At 35.6% G+C, this 25,099-nt stretch overlaps 1 protein-coding gene across 4 annotated transcripts in view; it reads right to left on the bottom strand.

Moving 5' to 3' along the window:
- LOC143241864 (patj homolog) overlaps positions 1–22,976 on the bottom strand; it is a 234,461-nt gene extending 211,485 nt beyond the window's left edge. Inside the window, exon 1 of one of the 4 annotated variants that reach the window (XM_076485174.1) lies at positions 22,196–22,976. The gene's annotated coding sequence lies outside the window, so the exon portion shown is untranslated. The remainder of the gene's footprint in view (positions 1–22,195) is intronic. The other 3 variants (XM_076485150.1, XM_076485164.1, XM_076485156.1) reach the window with 3 other exon arrangements.
- Between the last annotated feature and the right edge of the window lie 2,123 nt (positions 22,977–25,099).

The raw sequence follows: 25,099 nt of genomic DNA, 5'->3' as shown, positions 1-25,099 counted from the left end.
TACCTCAGAGCTCAGACTTAGGACCTTTTCTCTTTTTGATTTACATTAATGGCATGGATCAAGAAATGGTCAATAAATTACTTAACTTTGCTGAGGATATCAAGGTCTTGAGATCTCCAGGTGCGACAATGCTTAAATCAAAGGTTCGATTCCTTTCATTGAACACAGCAAATAGCCTATTGTGGCTTTACTATAAGAAAACACACAATGTCTTGGGTGTTGTTGACTGTAAAGTGAATGCTGCTGCTTCACAAAGAATTTGGATCATTCAGTGAATTCGGCAAATAAATGGTAGATGGGTTTTAATTATGTTAAATGCAGGATAGTGCATACGGGTTACCATAATTTTAACTATGATTTGAATGAGAATAAGTTTAACAATGTCGCAAAACAAAACAATCTCAGTGTAATGACGGATCAGTCTCTTAAGCCATCCAAGCAGTGTGTTGTCAGTAGGGCAAATAGGATGTTAAGTCGTATCAACAGAAATATCGAAAAAAAGCCTAAAGATATTATGACTTTATTGCATAGATCACTGATTAGGCTACATTTCGAGCACTGTGTTCAGTTTTGGGATCCTTACCTGAGGAAAGATAATGAATTGTTGGAAAGGATTCAGAGAAGAATTACCAATATAGTACCTGGGATGAAGGGATTGTCATATGAGAAGGGATTAAAATCCTTAAAACTATTTTTATTGAAAAAAAAAAAGAAGTTAGAGGGAATCTGATTGAAATGTTTAAGATTCTAAAAGGAACTGATCATGTTCATGAGTCAACATTCTTTATACTTAACAGCGAGAATTGTAGAACTGGGGACATAAATATATATTTAGGAAAGGTGAAAGCCGTCTTCAACTAAGACAATTTTATTTTTTAAATAGGGTGGCTGGCCTTCGGATGTTGTAGAGGCTATAAATTTTAATGAGTTTGAAATAAATCTCAATATATATGTGAATGATAAGGGATTGCTTTAATTTTTTTTAAATAATTTTAGTTTGCCTTAGAGGATGGGACAGCCGAGATAGACCAACATGTCCCTAAACATTATGTTAAACCTCAATGAAAAACCACATTGTTTTCATAGTTTACAACATTGTTTAATTCCTGAAATTTAAGTATTTGTAAATATACTGTTATTGTTATTGCATGAATAGTATAAAACTTGCATCACTAACAACAACTAAAGCCTTATATTTTCAATCATAACTGTTAAAATGTCTCATGCACATGTTGGACTCTGTGCTGATAATTAACAAAAAATATTAAGTCGTTAACTTGTATTAATGTTTATACGTCATAACTTGGCTAACATGGATACATTTTACTGATTATATTAACGTGTAGTAAATATGTTTATAGAGAAGGTAATTCTAACGAAATGTTTCAAGCCTGTCATCCATGAAATCCACAAAAAGCAAATCGAAACCAACTAAAAAACACGATTAGTGGAACTCAAATAATTCAATAACAGGCCTTTCAAAAACTAAATGTGCAAGGTTAACGGAGAGTGAAAATAATTATATAATTACAACTAAATGTTTCATGCTAAAAGAGAAAGCTGTCGAAGTAAAAGGTTATGTAGGCCTAATATTCATGATAAACATTTACAGGACACTTCGAAACGTTTTTTCACATTCCTTTTAAATATTGTTTGTGTTTTGAATTTCGTGCAAAGCTACACAAAGACTACCTGCGCTATCCGTCTCTAATTTAGTAGTGTAAGACTAGAGGGAAGGCAGCTAGTCATCACCACCCACCGCCAACTCTTGGACTACTCTTTTACCAAAGAATAGTAGGATTAACCATTACATTTATGACACCGCCATAGCTGAAGGGGCGAGCAAGTTTGGTGTGACGGAGATTCGAACCTGCGACCCTTCGAACCTGCGACCCTCAATAATATCTGATACGTATTTAAAATCAGGAAAGCAATAAGCATAGTATTTTAAATGTCTGGTCAATCCTCACTATTCGTTGGTAAAAATAGTAGCCCAAGAGTTGGCGATGGGTTCAAATCCACGTCGTGGTTGGTAAAATAGTACCCAAGAGTAGGGTGGTGATAACTAGCTGCCTTCCCTCTAGTCTTACACTGCTAAATTATGGACGGCTAGCACAGATAGCCCTCGAGTAGCTTTGTGCGAAATTCAAAAACAAACAAACTTACTAAAGAGACAATGTAACCTTAAATGTTAAATTGAATTACCCTAGATAATTGAAAATAGGAATAAGTCATAAACCACTTTACCACTGTTTCTAAATAGTTTTAAAAAGGTATTTAAAGACTGATATAACAGTTAATAAAAACTGGCTAGCTACTGATTCAAGACATCAGCTTTTCCATGAATTCTTAAGTTCGTATAGATAATTCAATCTAGCGAAAATCTAGCTTTAAATTTTATTCTCTTTCTTTTGAGGCTTTTCGGAAAAAAGTGTGTATAATAGTAAAGTAAAGACATATATATATATATATATATGACAGAACCTGACACAACAACGACGAAAACAATACACAAATCTTTCAAAGTTTAAACTGTGCTTACAAAACAAAACTCCACTTTTAGCAAATATGACCTTTGGCTTATTAAAGTTAAACCCAGAAGTAGGAGTTTCACATTCCGATTTAAGAAGATAAAACATGAGCGTTGAGCTCACTAGCATAATTAAAATGACAGCCCTTTAATTGCTAAAACATTGTAAGCGTGTTTTGAAACTAAAACAAAAGCCCTGATAGAGATAGCATTGAAAATAATTAAACAAATCCTTGGTGCAAAAAAAATTATTAAGTATGATAATTATAAGAAGCACAAATAATAAAAATATACTCTTCATTAAATTAGACGTTTATTTTTAAACAGTTAAAATGAACCAAGAACGAGTCCAATTCAAATAATCTTATAAACATTGAATACCTGGTGTTTAAATTTAAAATAATTTTTAAAACGTTGCACGATAACTAACATTGAAAGATGTAAATAATAAGACTGACTCCTTGTGGCGGTGATTTGAAATTCGGATCGTGTGATACTTCTTGTACTGCGCACAGACAAACGTACCCTGATGGAACTCCATAACTGGAGGGAGGAGTAGTTGTCCTTTGGCTAGTGTGATACTCTTTTTGCACGTAACCAACTACATCCTATTCAGCATATAAAAATATCATACCCAAAACTATGCGTGAGATGCAACTTGTTTCATGTTTTTTTTCTAAAAAAATATTATCCAAATATATAATCACAGCTAACAAAACTATGAAGTTTAAAATGTTCATAATTTTCATTAATTCACTTATTGAAATAAAAGCTCCCAGTTTAAATAATTTATACGAATTTTAAATATAAATATGTACAAATAATTGAAATACTTGAGACTAACAGCCAATATATATCTATATATATATCTCAAGATATAGATGTTCGAGACGGCTACTACAGCTGAAATCACCGACAACTAGACCTGGCGTAGGTTAGAACACTCGACCTGCAATTCGCGAGGCGCGTATTCAAATCCTGTTACTGAACATGCTTGTCCTTTCAGTCATATTATGTGTTCGGTTAATCTCACTGTTTGTTGGTCAAAGAGCTAACGGTGGTTGATGTTCACCAGCTGTTGTCTGGATCCTAAAAATTAGGGACAACTGATCAATATTAATTAAAGTACACATATATTAATTAAATGATTATTTTCTGTTCTGTTTTTTTTCAAGATTCTGTGTAGGTACGTGCCATTTTGCTTATATGGAATATAATCCTCTGGTATATCGCTGGACATATCCAAGTTTTTTGGAAGCATGCAAACATATTAATGTTCCATAAAGAAGTACAGCCAGCAAATAAACAAAATAGCTACCGTCCAGTCAGCTTGACCATCTGTGTAGACAAAATTATAAAACGGATAATCAGCAACAGACTCTCCACACTCCTAGAAACAACATCGAAATTACCTGAAGTACAGAAAGGATTCAGAAAATTCAAATAATCAACTAATCAATTAGTTAGACTAACTGAATCCATAGTAAACAAAGTCAATAAAAGAAAATGCACTGTACCATGCTTTCTCGACATTGAGAAAGCTTTCGACACTGTATGATACAACTGTCTCCGGTTCCGAATTAAAAAAAAAAAATGGAACTATTATTGGAATTATTTGCTTTCTCCCAAACTTTTTTGAAAAACAGAAAATGTAGAATAAATGTTTAAGGAACCTTCTCAGAGTTATTTACTCCAGAGGCAGATGTCCCTCATGGAGGAGTAGCTAGCCCTATCCACTTCGTCATGTGTGTTAACAATATGCCTCTGAATGATCCAAATCGTGGATACTCGTCACAGTTCACTGATGATGTAAAAGTCTGAAAAATTATCCCCACACCATCAATAGCAGCTACAACCCCAATTAAATAAAATAAATGAGTACTGTCAAAAATATAGAATCAAAATTAAAATCAACAAACCAAGAACCGAACTTGTGGTTTTCACAAACTTAACCAAACATAAGAAAGAGCAACCAGAGTTATATTTGAACGAAACACTTCTTCAACTGTACATCTACCAAATTTCTAGGATTAACATAGACTCAAAAGTCAGGTTGAGAAACCACCTAAACAATATTAGAACCAAAAACAAACTATGCTACGAGTCTAACTTGTAAAAACAGTGGAGCAACAGCCGACAACATATTAAAAATTTACAAAACATACATCCGACCCATAATTGACTATGCAACCCCAGCATGAGTAAACGTAACACTAAAACTAGTACAAACTAAATAACACAAAACATGTTACTCAAAACATCATATGAAGCCGCTCAAATAACTTCCTCTGATTTCATGTACAAATATTCAAACACAGAAACAGTAACAGATAAACTCCTACATAACACACTAAATTATTATGCAAAATATATGTATATTTATTATGCGAACTAGACAGATACCACATACATGATGAAGATAGTCCTAAGCACCTATCCCCAGTAAATATATATATATATTAGGTTGTCTGGAAATAAATATCGTTTTTGAACTGCAAAGTTTGGAAAAATATAAACCAGTGTTGTAAAACATGCTTTAATCAAAGTAAGCACCATTTGCTTCAACACACTTTTGTTAACGTTAACGATGCTGTTTATACACCTGTTGTAGAAATCAGAGTTTCTATAATCATTGAACTCCCTGAAAGCTTCTTCTGCAGCTGCCTGGTTTTGAAAGCATTTTTTGTTCAAAAGGTTGTCAAAACGCATGAAAAAAATGAAAATCTGTAGGGGAAAGGTCTGGGAAATAAGGTGGATGAGGCAGAACCTTGAATCCCCATTCGTTTAGTTTTTGGAGAGTCATCACTGACAGGTCTCATAAATCCGATTTTGTTGATTTTCAGTCAGCTCATGCAGAACCCATTTATCCAACTTTTTCGTTTTTCCAATCAAACTCAGGTGATTTACAATGCTCGATTTTCTTATGCTTAGCTTTTCTGCAAGCTCACGTACTGTTGTGCGAGGGTCTGTCTCAACTGCTTCCCTTAATGTGTTTTCATCTAAGGACGGCTTCTTTTCACGAACTTCGCGGTCTTCAAGTCTTTCATCTCCATGTCAAAACCTTTGAAACCAACGCTGAACTGTACGTTCAGTAACAGATCCATGGCTGAATGTCTGGTTGATGTTCTGTGTAGTTTTGGTAGCTTTTCGTCCAAGTTTGAAGTCGTAGAGAAAAATCAGACGAATGTCCTTCTTGTCCATGCTGCCTTGGGGATTGCGAAACTTACTCTGAGTAGAGTTGAAACAACAGACAATTAAGACATCTTGTAAGCGACAAACGTTGGATTAAACCAACAAACCAACGATAAGTTACTCAATATTAATCTTCTAAATGTCATTGTGAGAATTCCGACATTTATTTCTGGACAACCTATAAAATAAAAACAGGCCACCTAATTTATAGTCAAAACCCCACAGTAGTTACAAACTTAATTAAAAACATTGTAGGATATTTATATAAATCTTCATAATTTAAGCCTATAATTTTTGAAAGTATAGAATATTATGGAAATGTTTGTGAGAAACAGTATCTCTGCACGAATGTATCTGAAAATAATACATGGATATTGCCCTGAAATGGACCGGAGTAAGTGTGATTTACTCTGGCCCTCATGTAGCATTTATAAATACATTTAACAGAAGCTTGTTTGCCGTCCATAACCACAGTTTGTTTGTTAATACATGTGTCAGTAATGTGTGTGGGTATTTATATATGTAAATAAGCAAACTTGTGTGTGTGTGTGTTTTCTTCCTTTCCCTCTCTCTTCCCCCCCATTCCACCCTCACGTGGCTTAACCTTTTATCCAGTCACGAGCGGAATGGAAAGTGAATTTCTGAGCGCCCCCTGCTGATTCTGACCCAGAGCTCCAGCTAGGGGCAGTTAAATCTTAAACCAAAATGCCTGCCACGTTTTTTTTTCTCTCTCTCTCTGTGCATCAACGTACAGTAAAGAGGAAAAGATCAATGAACCTGATCCCCTCGAGTCTTTATACCTAAATACCGACAAGAGATGATAGAGGGAACTAATATCGTGGGCTACTAAAAGAAATTTGAGAAAAATCAATAATGTTGAAAATATGTTCTTGTAGTCTGAGTAACCTGCTTTTAAAGAAATCGCTTTGATATTAGCATGAATTAGATTACCAGCATTGTGTTCAAATGATGCTCTGATACATGCTAAAAGTATCGGTTAATCGATAATTATAAGGGTTTATATGTTATTCATAAAAAAGTCTTCGAATGCAAGACCAATTATATGACAGTATAATGTTGTTTTGAGACTCAAGATAACACTTTAAAGTTTAAACTCTAGGTAACTGTATGTAAATGAAAAAGTCACCTGTTTCAACTACTCCCACAATTATACAGTAGTGTGTAGTCTGTTAAGCAGTCTGTAGACACTAAAATGACGTCACATAACGGACGTTTCTATTTGTACTGTCTTGAATCACCAGAAGAATTATGCGCTCTGTGGGCACAGCATCACATATTAGCTTCAGAAGCAAGAAATAAAAATATTTTTACTCTTAATTTTGGTTTCAAACAAAAACAAAGAGAATACATTAGAAACAATAGAAATAATGGCGCTGTTATCTGTGAGACTTGTATTCTGTACCATACTTCGGACTACCAGTAGTCTGCGAAACACACTTTGCGATCCACTGTACTAGATAATATGATAAAAATATTACTACTGGGAACTTTTTTTTTAATAAATAGATTTACCATATAAACAACTTTCATCAAAACAGATAATCAGGTTATAGATCTCTTTTGACAGCACAGAAAAGTAACAAACAGGGTAGTATAGTTAAATAGCGTTAATGAACTGTCAAAGAAGATTCTGGACGACTTTTATATTGCTTATACATATTACTTAACAAACGTTCTGTATGTATGCGTACTGGTATTTGTTTAATGGTTGTTGTTGGTCAGTGATGACGAGAAAACCCACTTGTAGAGAAATATATATGTAAAAACGGCTGGTTTGGGCTGAGAAATTTTTTTTTTTATGGAGGAGCGAGAAACGTTTCGACCTTCTTCGGTCATCGTCAGTTTCTTTCTTCGTGAACATGACGATGACCGAAGAAGGTCGAAACGTTGTTCGCTCCTCCACATAAAAAATTCTCAACCCAAACCAGCCGTTTTTACATATATATTGGTTGTTGTTGGGTTTTATGAAAGCCACATCGAGGTGCCTTGAGTAATTACCCTACGACGACTCACTGCACTAACATCTACGATCCCTGTCAAAACGTTGTAAAATACGTTGTCAAGTAAAGAAAACGGATTTATTACTGTTAGCCTTACTTTTGCTATACCAACACAAGGTACGTACAACCTTTTCCAAAGCTACTTGTAGATTACTTTGAGACTTTTTAATGTTTAGTTTGGTTGTTGTTAACGGGCTGTCTTTGTTCTGCCCGCCACTGGTATCGAAATTCAAATATTACCGTCGCGAGCCTGAAAACTTAGACGCTGAGCCACTGGGATGCGATGTTTTTAATTTTGTTTGTTTGAAATTAAGCACAAAGCTACACAATGGGCTCTTTGTGCTCTGCCCACCATGGATATCGAATTCCGGTTTTTAGTAGTGTGAGTACGCAGACATACCGCTATTCCACTGGAAAGCGATGTTTTTAATACCTTGGATTTTAAACTATTACTATATAAACTATATAATTATGGTATTATGACGCAACGATATGTGAAATTAGCTATTTTTAGTCATTACAAACATGTCGACTCGCTTATCGAATGGTAGGGGAACTAGTCATAATAAACACTTTTATATGGAAGACTTTACATATCCTTTTGTTTTTACCATCTATAATATTTAATATCCAACAGAAGATGTATTTGCCTCTTAGGGTAATCAAGTTATCTTAGTTATCAAAAACAGGAACTTTTGAATTTATGGTGATTTTATCGGTAGCAGAGGTATATACTTGTACGTCAATAACACAGTATTATTTTCAAACTGGCTTCAAAACTGAAATAGGCAATTTTCATGCAACAAAGTGAAACTGAATGGCAAAAAAAACAGTTAAAATTTAAAAATAACTATGGACAAACCTTAGGAAATTATCAGATCACCATATATCTGATGCAACAGGGAGTTTGTTTATTGTAGAGCAAAACAACATCGGGCTATTTATTCTGTCCACTGCTGGGAATTGAGATCGCGATCTTAGTGTTGTAAATTCATAAGTTTAGTGCTGTCTCATCGGAATACAACACAGCAAGATTTAAAAAAATCACAGCCTGTAGTAAAGAAACACATTAGGTTTATTCAATCTGTAATTAAAATTTTGGAACTGTCTATAGATTATAATATTGCGAAGTATAGTTTATGTTCTTGTAGAGGTTTAGACAGTTTTAAATTTCGTGCAAAGCTACACGAAGGTTATCTGCGCTAGCCGTCCCTAATTTAGCAGTGTAAGATTAGGAGAAGGCAGCTTGTCATCACCGCCGACCGCCAACACTCTGGGGCCACTCTTTTACCAATGAATAATTGGATTGATCGTCAGATTATAACGCCCCCACCGCTAAAAGGGCGATCCTATTTGGTGTGACGGGGATTTGAACCCGGAACCCTCGTATTACGAGTCGCGTGTCTTAACCATCTGGCCATACCAGGTCTAGGTTGAGATAGAAGAAAGTATAGGTGAAATACGTTAATGGACTGCTTCTGTCTTGGAAGTTTTAGGATGACATTTACATGGTTTATACGTATAATCTCAGTGAACATTGTTCTATGTCTGTGTATATTTGTCAATATTTTTTTATAAATATATGTATGTATATTAATATTTATAATATATGATAACGTAATGTTTATGTGAGTAACGAAGATGTTAATGTTGTAAAAAACAAAAACATTAATTCCGTACGATGGCGCAATTAAATTAATAAAATAAATCCCATGCAAATAAACAAAACAAAGCTTAACGTGGCTCTTAATACCTGTTGACGTAGTAAATCTTTTGAAACCGAAACTGGAGTATATTATTAGGTAGTTTGTGAGTACAACCTAAACAAACGATTAGTTAGATTCCATCAAGGAACATAGGGCCGCAATCGCTTGCGGATTCTTCAACAGGTATTTAAGTGAGTAGGTTGTTAGCCTACTGCACCGCGCCGTCCCTAATTTAGTAGTTTATATTTAGTAGTGTAAGACTACAGGGAAGGCAGCTAGTCATCACCACCCACCGCCAAATCTTGGGCTACTTTTTTACCAACGAATATTGGGATTGACCGTCACATTATAACGCCCCACGGCTGGGAGGGCGAGCATGTTTGGCGCGACGCGAGCACGAACCCGCGACCCTCGGATTACGAGTCGCACGCCTTACGCGCTTGGCCATGCCAGGCCAAACAAACGATTAGTTTATGTATATTATATATAGATACGAGCAAACAATTATTTTATGTTTTGAAAATAATGCCACGCTTCATTTTTGTTTTGTTTCATTAATATTAATTTTTCATATTTAGTTATTTTGAATACTGTTATTATTAACTTTTATTTTAATGAAAAACGTTTTCGATTATTACCTTAGTATATGGATTTAGGATTGACATTTTAATTTGATTAAAAATATCGTTAGCGTCAAAAATATACAGTTGCATTTTAATCATTACAGGTTTCTGGCGCAGCATGGCCAAGTGTGTCAAGGCGAGAGAGGTCAGAAGGGAATGACCAGATTGGTTCAAGCTGACAGGAAGGCCACAAATACTTAAATATTCCCTCTGTACAATAATGGCATGCAGAAGAGCATCTCTGAATGCACAACACGTCGAACGTTGAATCGGATGGACTACAGCAGCAGAAGGCCACACCGGGATTCACTCCTGTCAGCTAAGAACAGGAAGATGAGGCTAAAATGGGCATAGGATCACCAAAACTGGGCGATTGAAGATTGGAGAAAAACGTCGCCTAGTCTGATGATTCTCAATTTCTGCTGCGACATGCAGATGGTAGGATCAGAATTTGGCGTAAACAGCATAAATCCATGGGTCTATCCTGCCTTATGTCAACAAGCATACAGCTGAGCATTGTTGCTGACCATGTGCGTCCTTTATGGCTGGTGCAGGATAATGCGTCATTTCCAGTTATTGAATTCATGCTGCGAAGAATTGAGACTGTTCTATCGAGGCAAAAGGAGGTCCTACCCAGTACTAGATAGGTGTATCTAATAAAGTGGCCACTTGGTGAAAGTTGGTTTATCGTAAAATATATGGTGTATAAAACCAAATATATGTTATAATAATCTAATGTATGGTGTTTTGTTTTTTGTTTTGAATTTCGCGCAAAGCTACACAAGGGCTATCTGCGCTAGCCGTCCCTAATTTAACAGTGTAAGACTAGAGAGAAGGCAGTTAGTCATCACCACCCACCGTCAACTTTCGGGCTACTCTTTTACGAATGAATAGTGGGATTGACCGTCAGATTATAATGTCCCCACGGCTAAAAGGGCGAGCATGTTTGGTGTGACAGTGATTCGAACCCGCAACCCTCAGATTACGAGTCGCGTGTCTTAACCATCTGGCCATACCGGGCCGTGTATGATGGCTGACACTAAACATATATTTTAACAATCTGATATATGGAGTTTGAAACTAAATCTATTTTAAAACAATCTAATATGGAGTTTCAAACTAAATCCGTTTTAAAACAATCTAATGTATGGTGTTTGAAACTAATTCTATTTTAAAACAATATAACGTATGATGTTTAAAACTAAACCTATTTTAAAATAATCTAATGTATGGTATATGAAAGTTAATAAAGTAAAATGTACTAAAAGTTGGTGCAACAAAAATATTGAAAAAACGTAAGCACAACCAGATTTTTAATAAATCGTGTTTGGAAAAGAAACCACGGTGGTAGATAATGCAATTCCTTTAGCGATGCACCTTTCTCACGGAGCCTACACGAAAATCGAAGTCTGCATAGAAGCTTGTGTTTACCTTAGGCGAAAAATACAACAAAGTATTAAAGTTAAATCCATTGATTTCCTATTGAACTGGCATTGCAGTAGGTCTCTTTATCTTCACTTGCACAGCAGTTTTAAAAACTAATAATAATATTCAAACCAATTCGATGCAGCTTTCCTTGTTTCTAGATGTTTTTGTGGGTTGTTTTTTTTAAAGCCAGTTGAACGTTAAAATTTAAGTTAACTAAATATTTGTCATACTGTTCTAAGGAAAGAAAATGTGTTAAGAACTACAGGAAAACGTCACTATATATATATGTCGAAGGAAACCTAATCAAAAACTTCCGAGAGCTCGTAACCTATAAACTACAACACTAGAACATGTCAATTTTAACCATGAAATCTGCCAAATTTTTAAAAGAAAAACGACACAAATGTCACAACCTTTTATTTCCTTTGTGCATTTAAAAAAAAAAAAATGGTTCGCCTTAAAATATCTCGCACGGGTTCTTGTATACTTCCTATCGTAACGCGACCCGGTATGGCCAAGCGTGTTAAGGCGTGCGATTCGTAATCTGAGAGTCGCGGGTTCGCATCCCCGTTGCGCCAAACATGCTCGCCCTTTCAGCCGTAGGAGCGTTATAAGGTGCGGTCAATCCCACTATTCGTTGGTAAAATAGTAGCCCAAGAGTTGGCGGTGGGTGGTGATGACTAGTTGCCTTCCCTGCCAACCCTACATTGGTTGTGTAACTGTAGTATTATTATTATCTGTAATTTAAAATGTTCTTATAGAATCTATTATTAAAATGGTAAAAGAAATGTCTTTATATTTTTTGTCATTTATGCTCGCTTCAGGAAAGTACATCAAAATATTTTTAAAGTTACTTTACAATAAATGGCACTGTCCAATCGTTGACTGATCCTGTTCTATCGGAAAAGGCCCAGCATGGTCACGTGGATGGGGCGCTTGACTCGCAATCTGAGGGTTCTAAGTTCGAATTCCGTCCTACCAAATATATACTCGCCCTTTCAGCAGTGAGAGTATTATAACGTTACGATCAATCCCATTAATCGTTGATAAAAGAGCACCCTAAAAGTTAGCAGTAGGTGGTGATGAATAGTTACTTTCCCTCTAGTCTTTCGCTGTTAACTTAAGGACGGCTAGTGCAGATAGCCCACGTGTAGCTTTGCGCGAAATTCAAAACAAACCAAACGAAACCTATTGTCAAAGCCGAAACCACCCGTACTGTTTATACTTAGATCAAAAATTCTTTTATAGGGGGCTTTCAGTCCGATCCTCTTAAGTTAGATATTTATTTTATCAGATTAATGGAACTATTTAAAAGGTTATTAAAGTAAATAATTTTTTGTTGTTCCAAATCGTTTCTTTTATCGAATAGCGTACAACGCGCCATCTGCGCTTTTATTGAATTTCAAAGCTTGTGCTACAAAATATACTTTAATTTACTTTTGGAGTGTGACAAAGAGTATTTCGGTGTATGCAACTGAGTGATATGTGTTTGACACGAATTATACATTTCGTTTCTATACACTAACTTAGCTTTTGTTAGAATATCTTTAATCGTTACAATAGGTTTGTTTTGTTTTTGAATTTCGCACAAAGCTACTCGAGGGCAATCTATGCTAGCCGTCCCTAATTTAGCAGTGTAAGACTAGAAGAAAGGCAGCTAGTCATCACCACCTACTGCTAACTTTTAGGGTGCTCTTTTATCAACGATTAATGGGATTGATCGTAACGTTATAATACTCTCACTGCTGAAAGGGCGAGTATATATTTGGTAGGACGGGAATTCGAACTTAGAACCCTCAGATTGCGAGTCAAGCGCCCCATCCACGTGGCCATGCTGGGCCTTTCCGATAGAACAGAATCAGTCAACGATTGGACAGTGCCATTTATTGTAAAGTAACTTTGAAAATATTTTGATGTACTTTCCTAAAGCGAGCATAAATGACAAAAATATAAAGATATTTCTTTTACCATTTTAATAATAGATTCTATAAGAACATTTTAAATTACAGATAATAATAATAATACTACAGTTACACAACCATTTGGATCTTTAGTAGTTTATTTATATTACATGTAATGATCATGTTTGTTTCAAATTTCCAGACAAAATCTTTAGAAAAGGAAATGTATTTATTAATTATAGTCAAGACATCAGATATTACTACCTTACCTAAATTCGGTAAACTCAGATATTACACTTTAAGAACAGGAACTTAAACATATTTTCTGCATCCTGAAACGTTAGTAGTGTTGCTACCTAAATAAACAAGAGAGAATATTCAATAGATGCGGCTGTAATTAGATCTCAAATCGGTTAAGAGATAGAAGTACGAGCTAAAAGTTTGTATTAAAACAAAAAAAAAAACAGAGCCATTCTATTAACCGCTATGCCAAGGCTAAAAAAATCTAAACAAAAATAATATAACTGTATTTAACGTACTTAATATTAGATCATCATATTTCAATATATGAATTATATTCTTAAAAAGCAAGAGGGAACTTAGTCATTCCACTATAGGAAGCACTGGGAACTGATCTTATGTAATCTGTATCTTCTAAACGATTAATCATAGAAAAAAAATCACGTAAGAAAATTTTTCTTTTCAAAAATAAATTACAGAAAATCTGTTCTTTTTTTTTTTTTACAATTCCTAACGTTTCGTATCAATATCAGCATCGATCCGTCAGTCTTTATGTATGCTGAATGGTCAGTCTGGGAAAAACACTTATTAAAAACCAAAGTTTCTTTTCAGGGGGAACTTTTTTTTCTAATGGCTCCTCCAATACTGCCTACATCTGAACTTGTAATCAGTACCGAGTGTGCGGAAACAAGGAGCGCCGAGAATACAGCAGCGCCCCCTGACCTGAATTGGTTCCTATCAAATACAGATATTTCTATTATTTTCTTCAGTAGTTTTTAGCTCCAAAACCAAAGAAACTGTTGTAGCGTAAACGGTCAGTACAGATCCAAATTGTATAAAAGCATTCTCGGCTTTGGTTTACAAAACACGGCCACCTTAAGTACGGTACGTCAACGGCTTCAATAATTGTCTTTTAAAACATCGTGTTTGACTTATTTATTTGGTGTGGTCACGCAATTATGTCTCTGCAGAAAAGAATGTTGTTTTTCCGTTGTTTCTTCTTCCGCGTGCTTTTCAATCGACCGCCATTCCTTCATTTCTCAACAGACTAACTTGGAACTTGGTCGGATTTATACGTTGGTCCAACACGCCCAGTGCCTTTTTTATTTACGCATCTTTAAGAATCTTATGAGATGAAGGATCAAATAACTCAAAAAATGTATATTTTAGACTCCTGTGCAGTCTTTCGCATAAAAAAAGTATGCATTTGCCCATTTCGAGTGTTTTTAGAAGGGTCAAAAATCACAAAAAAAGTATAATTTGGGGTATTTGGTCATTTACTCAAAGACACTGACAAATTTAAATGGAATTTAATACGAAGATCCTTTCTAACAAATGCCATACATATATATACAAAAGATAATCATTTTAGGAATCGGGGGCAAAAGGTTGAATAAACCCATAATTTTGAGAGGTTTGGTCAATAACCAAGCCTTGTTTCGGTCAAGTTACGTGGAATTTGATATGAAAATACTCTTTGTCGGTCCCAAACAGAGAAACAGACAGTTGTCGATTATACTGATGTCAAAGTTGGCCATGTTGGGATTGCGTGGCGGTGACATGTTGTATTCACCCGCAAATGTTGGCTTATTTGACCTTAAACTGTGTCAGAACATTCCTTTAAAGAAACAGTTCTTGTTACAAACACGAACAAATTTTCCCCAATCTTTACGTTTAAACGAACAGTAAGATATTAACACGTTATTCTGTCCACCACTTCCACATTTTAGTGTTTTCCTATTTGCCCCCCTACCCCAGTGGCACAGCGATATGTCTGAGGACTCACACCGCTGCAAAAATGGGTTTCGATGCCCGTGGTACGTAGAACACAGATAGCTCATTGTGAAGCTCTGTGCTTCATTCCAAACAATCAATCAATCTTATTTGCCCACAAACATATAACTTGTGTTTATAGATTCCTGAACCTCATTTGCTACTATGACCCGGCATGTCAAGATATTTAGGAAGCTCGACTCATAAACTGAGCGTCGCGGGTACGAATTTTCGTCACACCAAACATGTTCACCCTTTCAGCCGTTGGGGTGTTATAATGTTACAGTCAATCTCACTGTTCGTTGGTAAAAGAGTAGCTCAAAAGTTGGCGGTGGGTGGTGATAACTAGCTGCTTTCCCTCTAGTCTTACACTGCTAAATTAGGGACGGCTAGCGCAGATAGCCCTCGTGTAGCTTTGCGCGAAATTTAAAAAAAAAACAAAGAACATTTACTACAGCTGAATTTTCGGGTTATTTCTTTCCTCAGACAAAGACATTGTCCTCTGATAGGTGGCCAGATAAGTATAACATCAGTCAAGGTCAGTATTTTTCACTGATGTTACGCTCCAATCCCAGTGGCTCAGCGATAAGCTTCAGGATTTAAAAACTAAGGATTTGGGTTTGCTCATTATAAAGAACAAAGTGCAAATAGTACATGTTATAGATCTGCGCTTAGAAACAAACAAACATTTCACAATGTTACCCGTTGGTACAGCGATAAGTCTGTGGATTTACAACGCTAAAATCAGGGGGTTCTATTTCCCTCGGTGGTCTCAGCAGATTGCCTGATGTAGCTTTGCTGTACGAAAAACACACAAACACACATTTCACGACGTATAACCTCTTTCCCTCTCTAATGGTATAAATGTTTTCTATCGTTGTATTTTATTTGTTTGTTTGATCTGTCGACTGGATCACCTGCCTGTGGACTTCTTCTGTTAACTGAACTTAACTATCGGTCGATTTGTGTCTGTGTGTGTGTTTTTATGCGTGAGGGTGCGAGTCTCTTTGATACCTCCTTTTGGTTAATAACTACAAATATTTTAACAATATTTTTATCATAACATCAGACTTGTTCAGACAAATATAATGTTTTATGTGATGTTTGAAAATACTTAATTAATAGTAGTTTGAAAAGGGGGGAGTAAGATGCCCATGAGGTATTTAACTCATCTGTTGTCTTTCCACCTGCTGAAGTGACCAACTAAAGTTAAACGAAGCCCTCTGCGTCAATGTACGAGGTCTGTTCAAAAAATACGCGGACTGACGTCATAAAACAAAATGTACCTTATTTAGAAGTTACAGGTCTGGGACCCCTTCAAAGTACTCTCCTCCCCAACGCACACACTTATCCCAACGGTGTTTCCACTTGTTGAAACAGTCCTGGTACGCTTCTTTTGTAATGTCCTCCAGCTCCTTCGTCGCATTTGCCTTAATCTCGGAAATCGTCTCAAATCTTCTTCTTTTCAAGGGTCTTTTGAGTTTGGGGAACAAGAAAAAATCGCAAGGAGCAAGGTCAGGTGAGTAGGGGGGTGGGGAAGAACAGTGATCGAGTGTTTGGCCAAAAACTCACGAGTTCTGAGGGCTGAATTTCGCAGCAACGCGGTGCATCTTCAATTTTTCGGTCAAAATCTCGTAACAAGATCCAACTGATATCCCACACTCTTCAGCAAGCTCCCTGACAGTCAGACGTCGATTTGCCCGCACCAGGGTGTTGATTTTGTCGACGTGTGGGACGTCAGTTGACGTGGAAGGACGTCCAGGACGCTCATCATCTTCAATGGACTGTCGACCATCCTTAAAACGTTCATGCCACTTGAAACATGCCGTACGCTTCATAGCAACATCACTGTAAGCCGTGTTAAACATAGCAAAAGTTTCAGTTGCAGATTTAACACAAAATTTCACAGCAAGTCGTTGCTCCTTCAGGTCATTCATTCTGAAATCTGCCAAACGAAAAAATCGCACATCACTTAAAACCGCGTAGCTAATACACAAATGAAAATATCTGCAATCGGTAAATGGCGTCGTAATCTAATATGTGCGAACCTAGCGACACCAAGCGGATTCCCCTGGAACTAACTGGAGCCGCGCAATTCAAACAGTCCGCGTATTTTTTGAACAGCCCTCGTAATCAAAGAAATCACAAACAATTCCAAACAAACATCACAGCATTACACATTACAAAATTTTTAAAAATATTTTCAGGATGAAATAAAAGAATTATCTGAATAATAAGTCTGTATTTGGACTTACAAAGCTTATAATGTCCAACCTTATCATTCCCCTACTTAAGTAAAGCTATCATTAGTAATGAATCCAAGCCCATTTGTCAATATTTCAGAAAAAGAAAATCATAAAGTTATGTTAAGCTGTTATTTATAAAACAGATACTTTTATAACGAGACATCAGTCAACAGAGATTTAGTACGTTTCCATTCAAATGGACTTCATCATAAAACTGTCATGTCCAAGGAATATCATTCCTCACTGGTTGCTTTCCATACGCAATCTAGAATACGAAGACGATGTTTACAAAGTGCCCTCTTCAACAGTCCGACCACAATGAAAATCCATTGATGCTACGTCAGATGACTTGTTCGTAATGCTTTCGTATGGAACAGCAAGAATATTTGTTTCATTCACTAGTTACTTCAGGTATGCGATAGTTGGACAGATATGACGTAAAAGCTACTTGTGTAGACGTGAGTTGCGTTATTTTTCCAGAAGAATGTCCTTTTTGATTATGTTGTGTATTGTTGCCTGTGGCACATGGACTGCTTTGCCACTGACCTTTGTACTCATAGATTCTCAAGTGTTACAAGATACCACCCTTTGTTTACCATAAGTAGGGTACGATTTGCTACAAATTTCTTTCCAGGTGGTCCTGGTACCTTAAGTTGATCAATATTCCTTGGGTTTTTTTTTTCCTCCGGTGGGACAGCAGAAACTTTACAGAGTTACAACGCTAAAATCCGGGGTTCGTTTCTCCGCAGTAGACGCAGCAAATAACCCATTATGACTTTGCTCAAAAACATAAGCAAGCAAGAAAATATTTGTTTTTCAATGTCATAAGACTTGGCATGGCCAGGTGGTTAAGGCCCTCGACTTGCAATCTGAGGGTTGCGGGTTCGAATTCCCGTCACACCAAACATGCTCGCTCTTTCAGCCGTGGGGGCGTTACAATGTGACGGTCAATCCCACTATTCGTTGGCAAAAAAAGTAGTCCAAGAGTTGGTGGTGATGACTGGCTGCCTTCCCTCTAGTCTTACACTACTAAATTAGGGACGGCTAACGCAGATAGCTCTCGAGTAGCTTTGCGCGAAATTCAAAAGAAACGAAACCAAATCGAAAATGTTTAATATCATCAAGTTTATTTTGATATCAATACTTTTCTATGTATTGATATGTAAGCCCTTTGTTTATGTGGTTGTAAACACACTCAAACAGGTGTCCTTTTTATGTATTGGTCTGTATCTCCTGTATTTATGGGCACACTCAAACAGTTATCCTTTGTTTGTTTTATTTATATAACCTTTGTTCATGAACAGACTCAAACAAGACTCCTTTATTTATATTGGTCTGTATACCCTGTGTTTATGGAAACACTCAAACAGTAGTTATTTGTTTCTACTGATCTGCACTTTCTGTTTTATGTGGTTACAAACACATTCAAACAGTACTCCTTTGTTTCTATAGATCTGTACTTTCTGTTTTATGTGGTTACAAACACATTCAAACAGTACTCCTTTGTTTCTATAGATCTGCACTTTCTGTTTTATGTGGTTACAAACACATTCAAACAGTACTCCTTTGTTTCTATTGATCTGTACTTTCTGTTTTATGTGGTTACAAACACATTCAAACAGTACTCCTTTGTTTCTATAGATCTGTACTTTCTGTTTTATGTGGTTACAAACACATTCAAACAGTACTCCTTTGTTTCTATTGATCTGTACTTTCTGTTTTATGTGGTTACAAACACATTCAAACAGTACTCCTTTGTTTCTATAGATCTGTACTTTCTGTTTTATGTGGTTACAAACACATTCAAACAGTACTCCTTTGTTTCTACTGATCTGTACTTTCTGTTTTATGTGGTTACAAACACATTCAAACAGTACTCCTTTGTTTCTACTGATCTGTACTTTCTGTTTTATGTGGTTACAAACACATTCAAACAGTACTCCTTTGTTTCTATTGATCTGTACTTTCTGTTTTATGTGGTTACAAACACATTCAAACAGTACTCCTTTGTTTCTATAGATCTGTACTTTCTGTTTTATGTGGTTACAAACACATTCAAACAGTACTCCTTTGTTTCTATTGATCTGTACTTTCTGTTTTATGTGGTTACAAACACATTCAAACAGTACTCCTTTGTTTCTACTGATCTGTACTTTCTGTTTTATGTGGTTACAAACACATTCAAACAGTACTCCTTTGTTTCTACTGATCTGTACTTTCTGTTTTATGTGGTTACAAACACATTCAAACAGTACTCCTTTGTTTCTATTGATCTGTACTTTCTGTTTTATGTGGTTACAAACACATTCAAACAGTACTCCTTTGTTTCTATTGATCTGTACTTTCTGTTTTATGTGGTTACAAACACATTCAAACAGTACTCCTTTGTTTCTATAGATCTGTACTTTCTGTTTTATGTGGTTACAAACACATTCAAACAGTACTCCTTTGTTTCTATTGATCTGTACTTTCTGTTTTATGTGGTTACAAACACATTCAAACAGTACTCCTTTGTTTCTACTGATCTGTACTTTCTGTTTTATGTGGTTACAAACACATTCAAACAGTACTCCTTTGTTTCTATAGATCTGTACTTTCTGTTTTATGTGGTTACAAACACATTCAAACAGTACTCCTTTGTTTCTATTGATCTGTACTTTCTGTTTTATGTGGTTACAAACACATTCAAACAGTACTCCTTTGTTTCTATAGATCTGTACTTTCTGTTTTATGTGGTTACAAACACATTCAAACAGTACTCCTTTGTTTCTATTGATCTGTACTTTCTGTTTTATGTGGTTACAAACACATTCAAACAGTACTCCTTTGTTTCTACTGATCTGTACTTTCTGTTTTATGTGGTTACAAACACATTCAAACAGTACTCCTTTGTTTCTATAGATCTGTACTTTCTGTTTTATGTGGTTACAAACACATTCAAACAGTACTCCTTTGTTTCTACTGATCTGTACTTTCTGTTTTATGTGGTTACAAACACATTCAAACAGTACTCCTTTGTTTCTACTGATCTGTACTTTCTGTTTTATGTGGTTACAAACACATTCAAACAGTACTCCTTTGTTTCTACTGATCTGCACTTTCTGTTTTATGTGGTTACAAACACATTCAAACAGTACTCCTTTGTTTCTACTGATCTGTACTTTCTGTTTTATGTGGTTACAAACACATTCAAACAGTACTCCTTTGTTTCTACTGATCCGTACTTTCTGTGTTATGTGGTTATAAACACACTAAACCAGTAGTAGCTTGTTCATACTGACGTGTACTCTCTGTGTCTGTATGGTTATGAGCATACTTAAACAGAAGTATTCTGTTTTACTCATCTATAATCTCTGTGTTTTCGTGATAATGACAATGCAGTTTCTGTTATTTTTTATTAGGTCTGTATGTCATTCGTATGTTTTGTATTTATGCAGATTTCTTTCCACTAGCATCCCAGTCTGAGGACCTACAATACCGGAAATTGGGTTTCGATACTCGTATTGGGCAGAGCACAGATATCCCATGCTATAGCTTGTGCTTAACACACATTTTGACTGTATTAAGTCTATATCGTGAATATGTGTTTCTTATTTCCGCAAGTTTATTTTGGTTGTATTGGATCTGCATATTACGTGTTAAAAATTAGTAATGTTTATATTTATGCATGTTTATTTTGACTATATTGGATCTGTATCTTATGTTTTAGTATGTTTTGTACTTATGCAGGTTTCTTTTATCTATATTAGGTCTATATGTCACGTGTCGTTTTTTTATTTCAACAGGTTGGTTTCTTTTGGTTGTATTAAGTCTTTATGTTATATATTTAAGAATTTTGTATTTATGCAGGTTTCATTGATCTGTATTACATCTTTAAGTCATACGTTTCAATATTTTACTTTTGTAAGTTTCTTTTGGATGCATCTATATGTAATATACATTTATATGTTTTGTCTCGGTCAATAATATTTTTCTTACTACTAACCTGAGTTAATATTCCTCAGTTGTTGGTGAATGTGCTCTTGTATATTATACAGCGTAAGCCTTGTTCTTCATGTTACAGCTTACAAAACTGTAATATTCTTAAAACATTAGGATTAGATTCGTGCAGACCATTGAAATTATTTAAAAACACTTCATCAGAGAGAAGAGATAAAACAATTTCTTAGTTAACGTCATATGCTATTACGGTCGTGTGACTAAGAATGTGGAACGTTCTTATTTAATTTGAATATTATTCTTTGGATTTAATATCATACAATGATCACAAAAGGCTTGAAACTGATGTTTGATAGATTAATTCTGTTACATATTTTAAAATCAGCAGCATACTGTCGTGTTATTTAACCAATAGATTTGATTGAAAAATACTGTAATTCAAAAACAAAATATTCCATCGTTAAAATTAATACCGTGCTAAGCCTAGCTGAAGTATATTAACAATAGTTTAACTATTCAATATTATACCAAACCTTACTTACAAGCCAGAGAAAAACGTTTTATTTATTTCTAAAATACAGTTGGATAGGCCTTACCTATATCAAATCTAGCTTGCAAAACTCTCAAGCTTCTTAACTCATCTTTCAGACATTTTAATTGGGTTGTACAGCTAGCTCCATGGTGTACTATTAAATTATATATTCGTTTTCTAACTTGTTTACATCAAAACAGTGACGCTAAGCTCCGACTGGAGCAAACGGTTATCAAACGCAAACGGTGTACCGAATTTTCAAACTAACTGCTGCTATTCAGATTTGGAAGGTATCTCCGTAGCCTATTATTTGTTGGAGAAAAATAGTCACAACGAAAAATTTCCAAAGAAACTGTAAACTATATCATTTTCACGTAATGCACAAATTGTGATGTTGATTAAACCAGCCTACACAAACAATGGGATTTGCGGAAGTGTGAAAATCTTTTGCGGGTGAAAATTAATAATCCCGGTACTGTCACTAATCTTGTCAAGCCGAACCGTTCAAGATCATGTTATACATTTCCAGTCTACTGTGTCTTAGTTTTAACACGATCAATTTCGTATGACATTTCTCGTGTAGCTCTTGCTGGTTCAGATGGCGAGTGTGAATATCAATATAACTGTCAGTTTAATTATTTATAATATCCTCAAAACGTAGCACTCATGTCTCACACTTCATTTCAGTTACGAATACACGTACATGTAGAAGCGCCATATGGATTTTCAACGGAACGTTCCTTTGCAAGGGTGGAGTTACGTTGCGTACGGCGAACATGTCAGTCTCCTTATTCACCAATAGTAAAATAATAGAGCGCGTGCATAGGTATCAATGTTAGTTCCCTTGGCAACAGCTTTAAATGCTATCCTCTGTTCACAACGGGAAGAGTTACTGTAATCACCGTCGACAAAGTTTCATAACAGTTGCAATGTAGATACTGGGATATGGTAATTAGAGGATTAACAGTTGAAGATATTAATATTTTAAGGGTTTATCTATATGCCTGGTTCGAGGTAACATGACGATCAAAATGTCGTTCTCAAAATGGCAACAAGTGTAAAAGGATAGCAAAAATCTGCATAAGTTTATTTAGTGCCTATAGTGTTATCTTGCAACAAGTTTGGTTAAAAAACAAAACGCGGTATGGCTGTATTTTTCCTTTACTCTTTTCAGTGAATAACTGAATCAAATATTTTGGAGTTTGTTTTTTTTAAACACCGATTAAACGTGTTAAGCGCTCGACTAGTAAGCCAAAGCTTGCGGGTTCGAATCCCCGTCACACCAAACATGTTCGCTCTTTCAGCCGTGGGGGCGTTATAATGTCACAGTCAATCCCACTATTCGTTGGTAAAAGAATGGTCCAAGAGTTGGCATTGGATGGTGATGACTAGCTGCCTGGGGCCTGGCATGGCCTAGCGCGTAAGGCGTGCGACTCGTAATCCGAGGGTCGCGGGTTCGCGCCCGCGTCGCGCCAAACATGCTCGCCCTCCCAGCCGTGGGGGCGTTATAATGTAACGGTCAATCCCACTATTCGTTGGTAAAAGAGTAGCCCAAGAGTTAGCGGTGGGTGGTGATGACTATCTGCCTTCCCTCTAGTCTTACACAGCAAAATTAGGGACGGCTAGCACAGATAGCCCTCGAGTAGCTTTGTGCGAAATTCCAAAAACAAACAAACAAAACTAGAGGTACAAACCGTTATCAAACAGCATTGGTGGCTTACCTTAGGTGTCGTCTGTCTAAATGCAGTGGATTTGACGACGTTAGGTTTAACTTTGACTTTCACCCTCTTATCTGTATGAAGAATCAAAGGTTTTCTGCAGATGAAATTAAAGACACTCCATCATTTGGAATAAATGAATGTTAAATTTACACATGTTCTTATAATTGATACCGCAGTTTATTGTTTCTTTTAGGAAGTTGAAAACTGAGTTGCTGCACTTGTTAGATCATTAATCTTATAAACTCACCAATTACTCAGATAATTGCAGCTATAGTGATTCAAGAAGTAAAATAGCTTCTATATACTATAGCTTTAAATTTAAAGTAAAATGTTAAAAATTATCAGTTTTGAATCGATCTCTTTATGTTATTGTGTTACCCAGTTAAATTTTGAGTAAGACTTTGGAAATTTAAGAATATGATCTGCAAAGTGGATAAAGAAATGGTGAAATTATAGATGTATGTAATTAGTCGTATTTTCATCATAAGTTGTTTACAGAAATGAAGTGTGAAATTAAAGTTGAATTTTCCATTATAAGGTAGAAAACAGATATTCATTGATGATTATTCTTGTCTTGAAAAGTGTTTTTTATAAGAAATCCACATTGAGCTATCTGCTGTGTCCACCAAAGGGAATCGAACCTCTTATTAATTTATTGTTGTAAATCGGTAGTCTTATTACTGTACCAGTAGGGAATGATCTCAACAAATAAGCATTGTGGTGAAAGTAGCCAAAAACTCTATTTTGGATAAATGTTCTAATGTCAATACTTTTGCTGGGGGCTTATCCAGTTTGTGAGGTTGGTGATAATTTCTTAAGTTTTGTCACCTGAATTTCCTCAAACTAAGATATCAGAACACTTTCAATAATTCATCTCAGTTTTAGTAATAGTTTCATATATGATCCACCCAAAGCCTCAAATTAATAAAGTTGAATCATCAATGAAACTATTAATCAAGTTAAGATATGAGAACATATAAATATAAACATTATCTAGATGCAACAAATAATGTTCCAAAACGTACTGTAATTTAATTTTATTTATGTATATAGTTTTTCAATAATTGGATAAAGGAAGTGATGGTTTACATTTGAGTGTCACTATTTTTAATCTACAAAGTGTATATGTAATATAATACCATATCCAGGCTTCAGTGGCCCAATTGTGTTCTCTCAAGCTGTCTTTCTCTTTACATTTGATACAAGCAGCAAATAAATTAAATTTTACAAATTTATCACCTCTGCAA

This window comes from Tachypleus tridentatus, chromosome 2 (genome assembly GCF_004210375.1).
Source record: "Tachypleus tridentatus isolate NWPU-2018 chromosome 2, ASM421037v1, whole genome shotgun sequence".
Lineage (NCBI taxonomy): Eukaryota > Metazoa > Arthropoda > Merostomata > Xiphosura > Limulidae > Tachypleus > Tachypleus tridentatus.
Note: the sequence above shows the minus strand (reverse complement) of the source record. Positions and strands in the feature narration are given on the sequence as shown.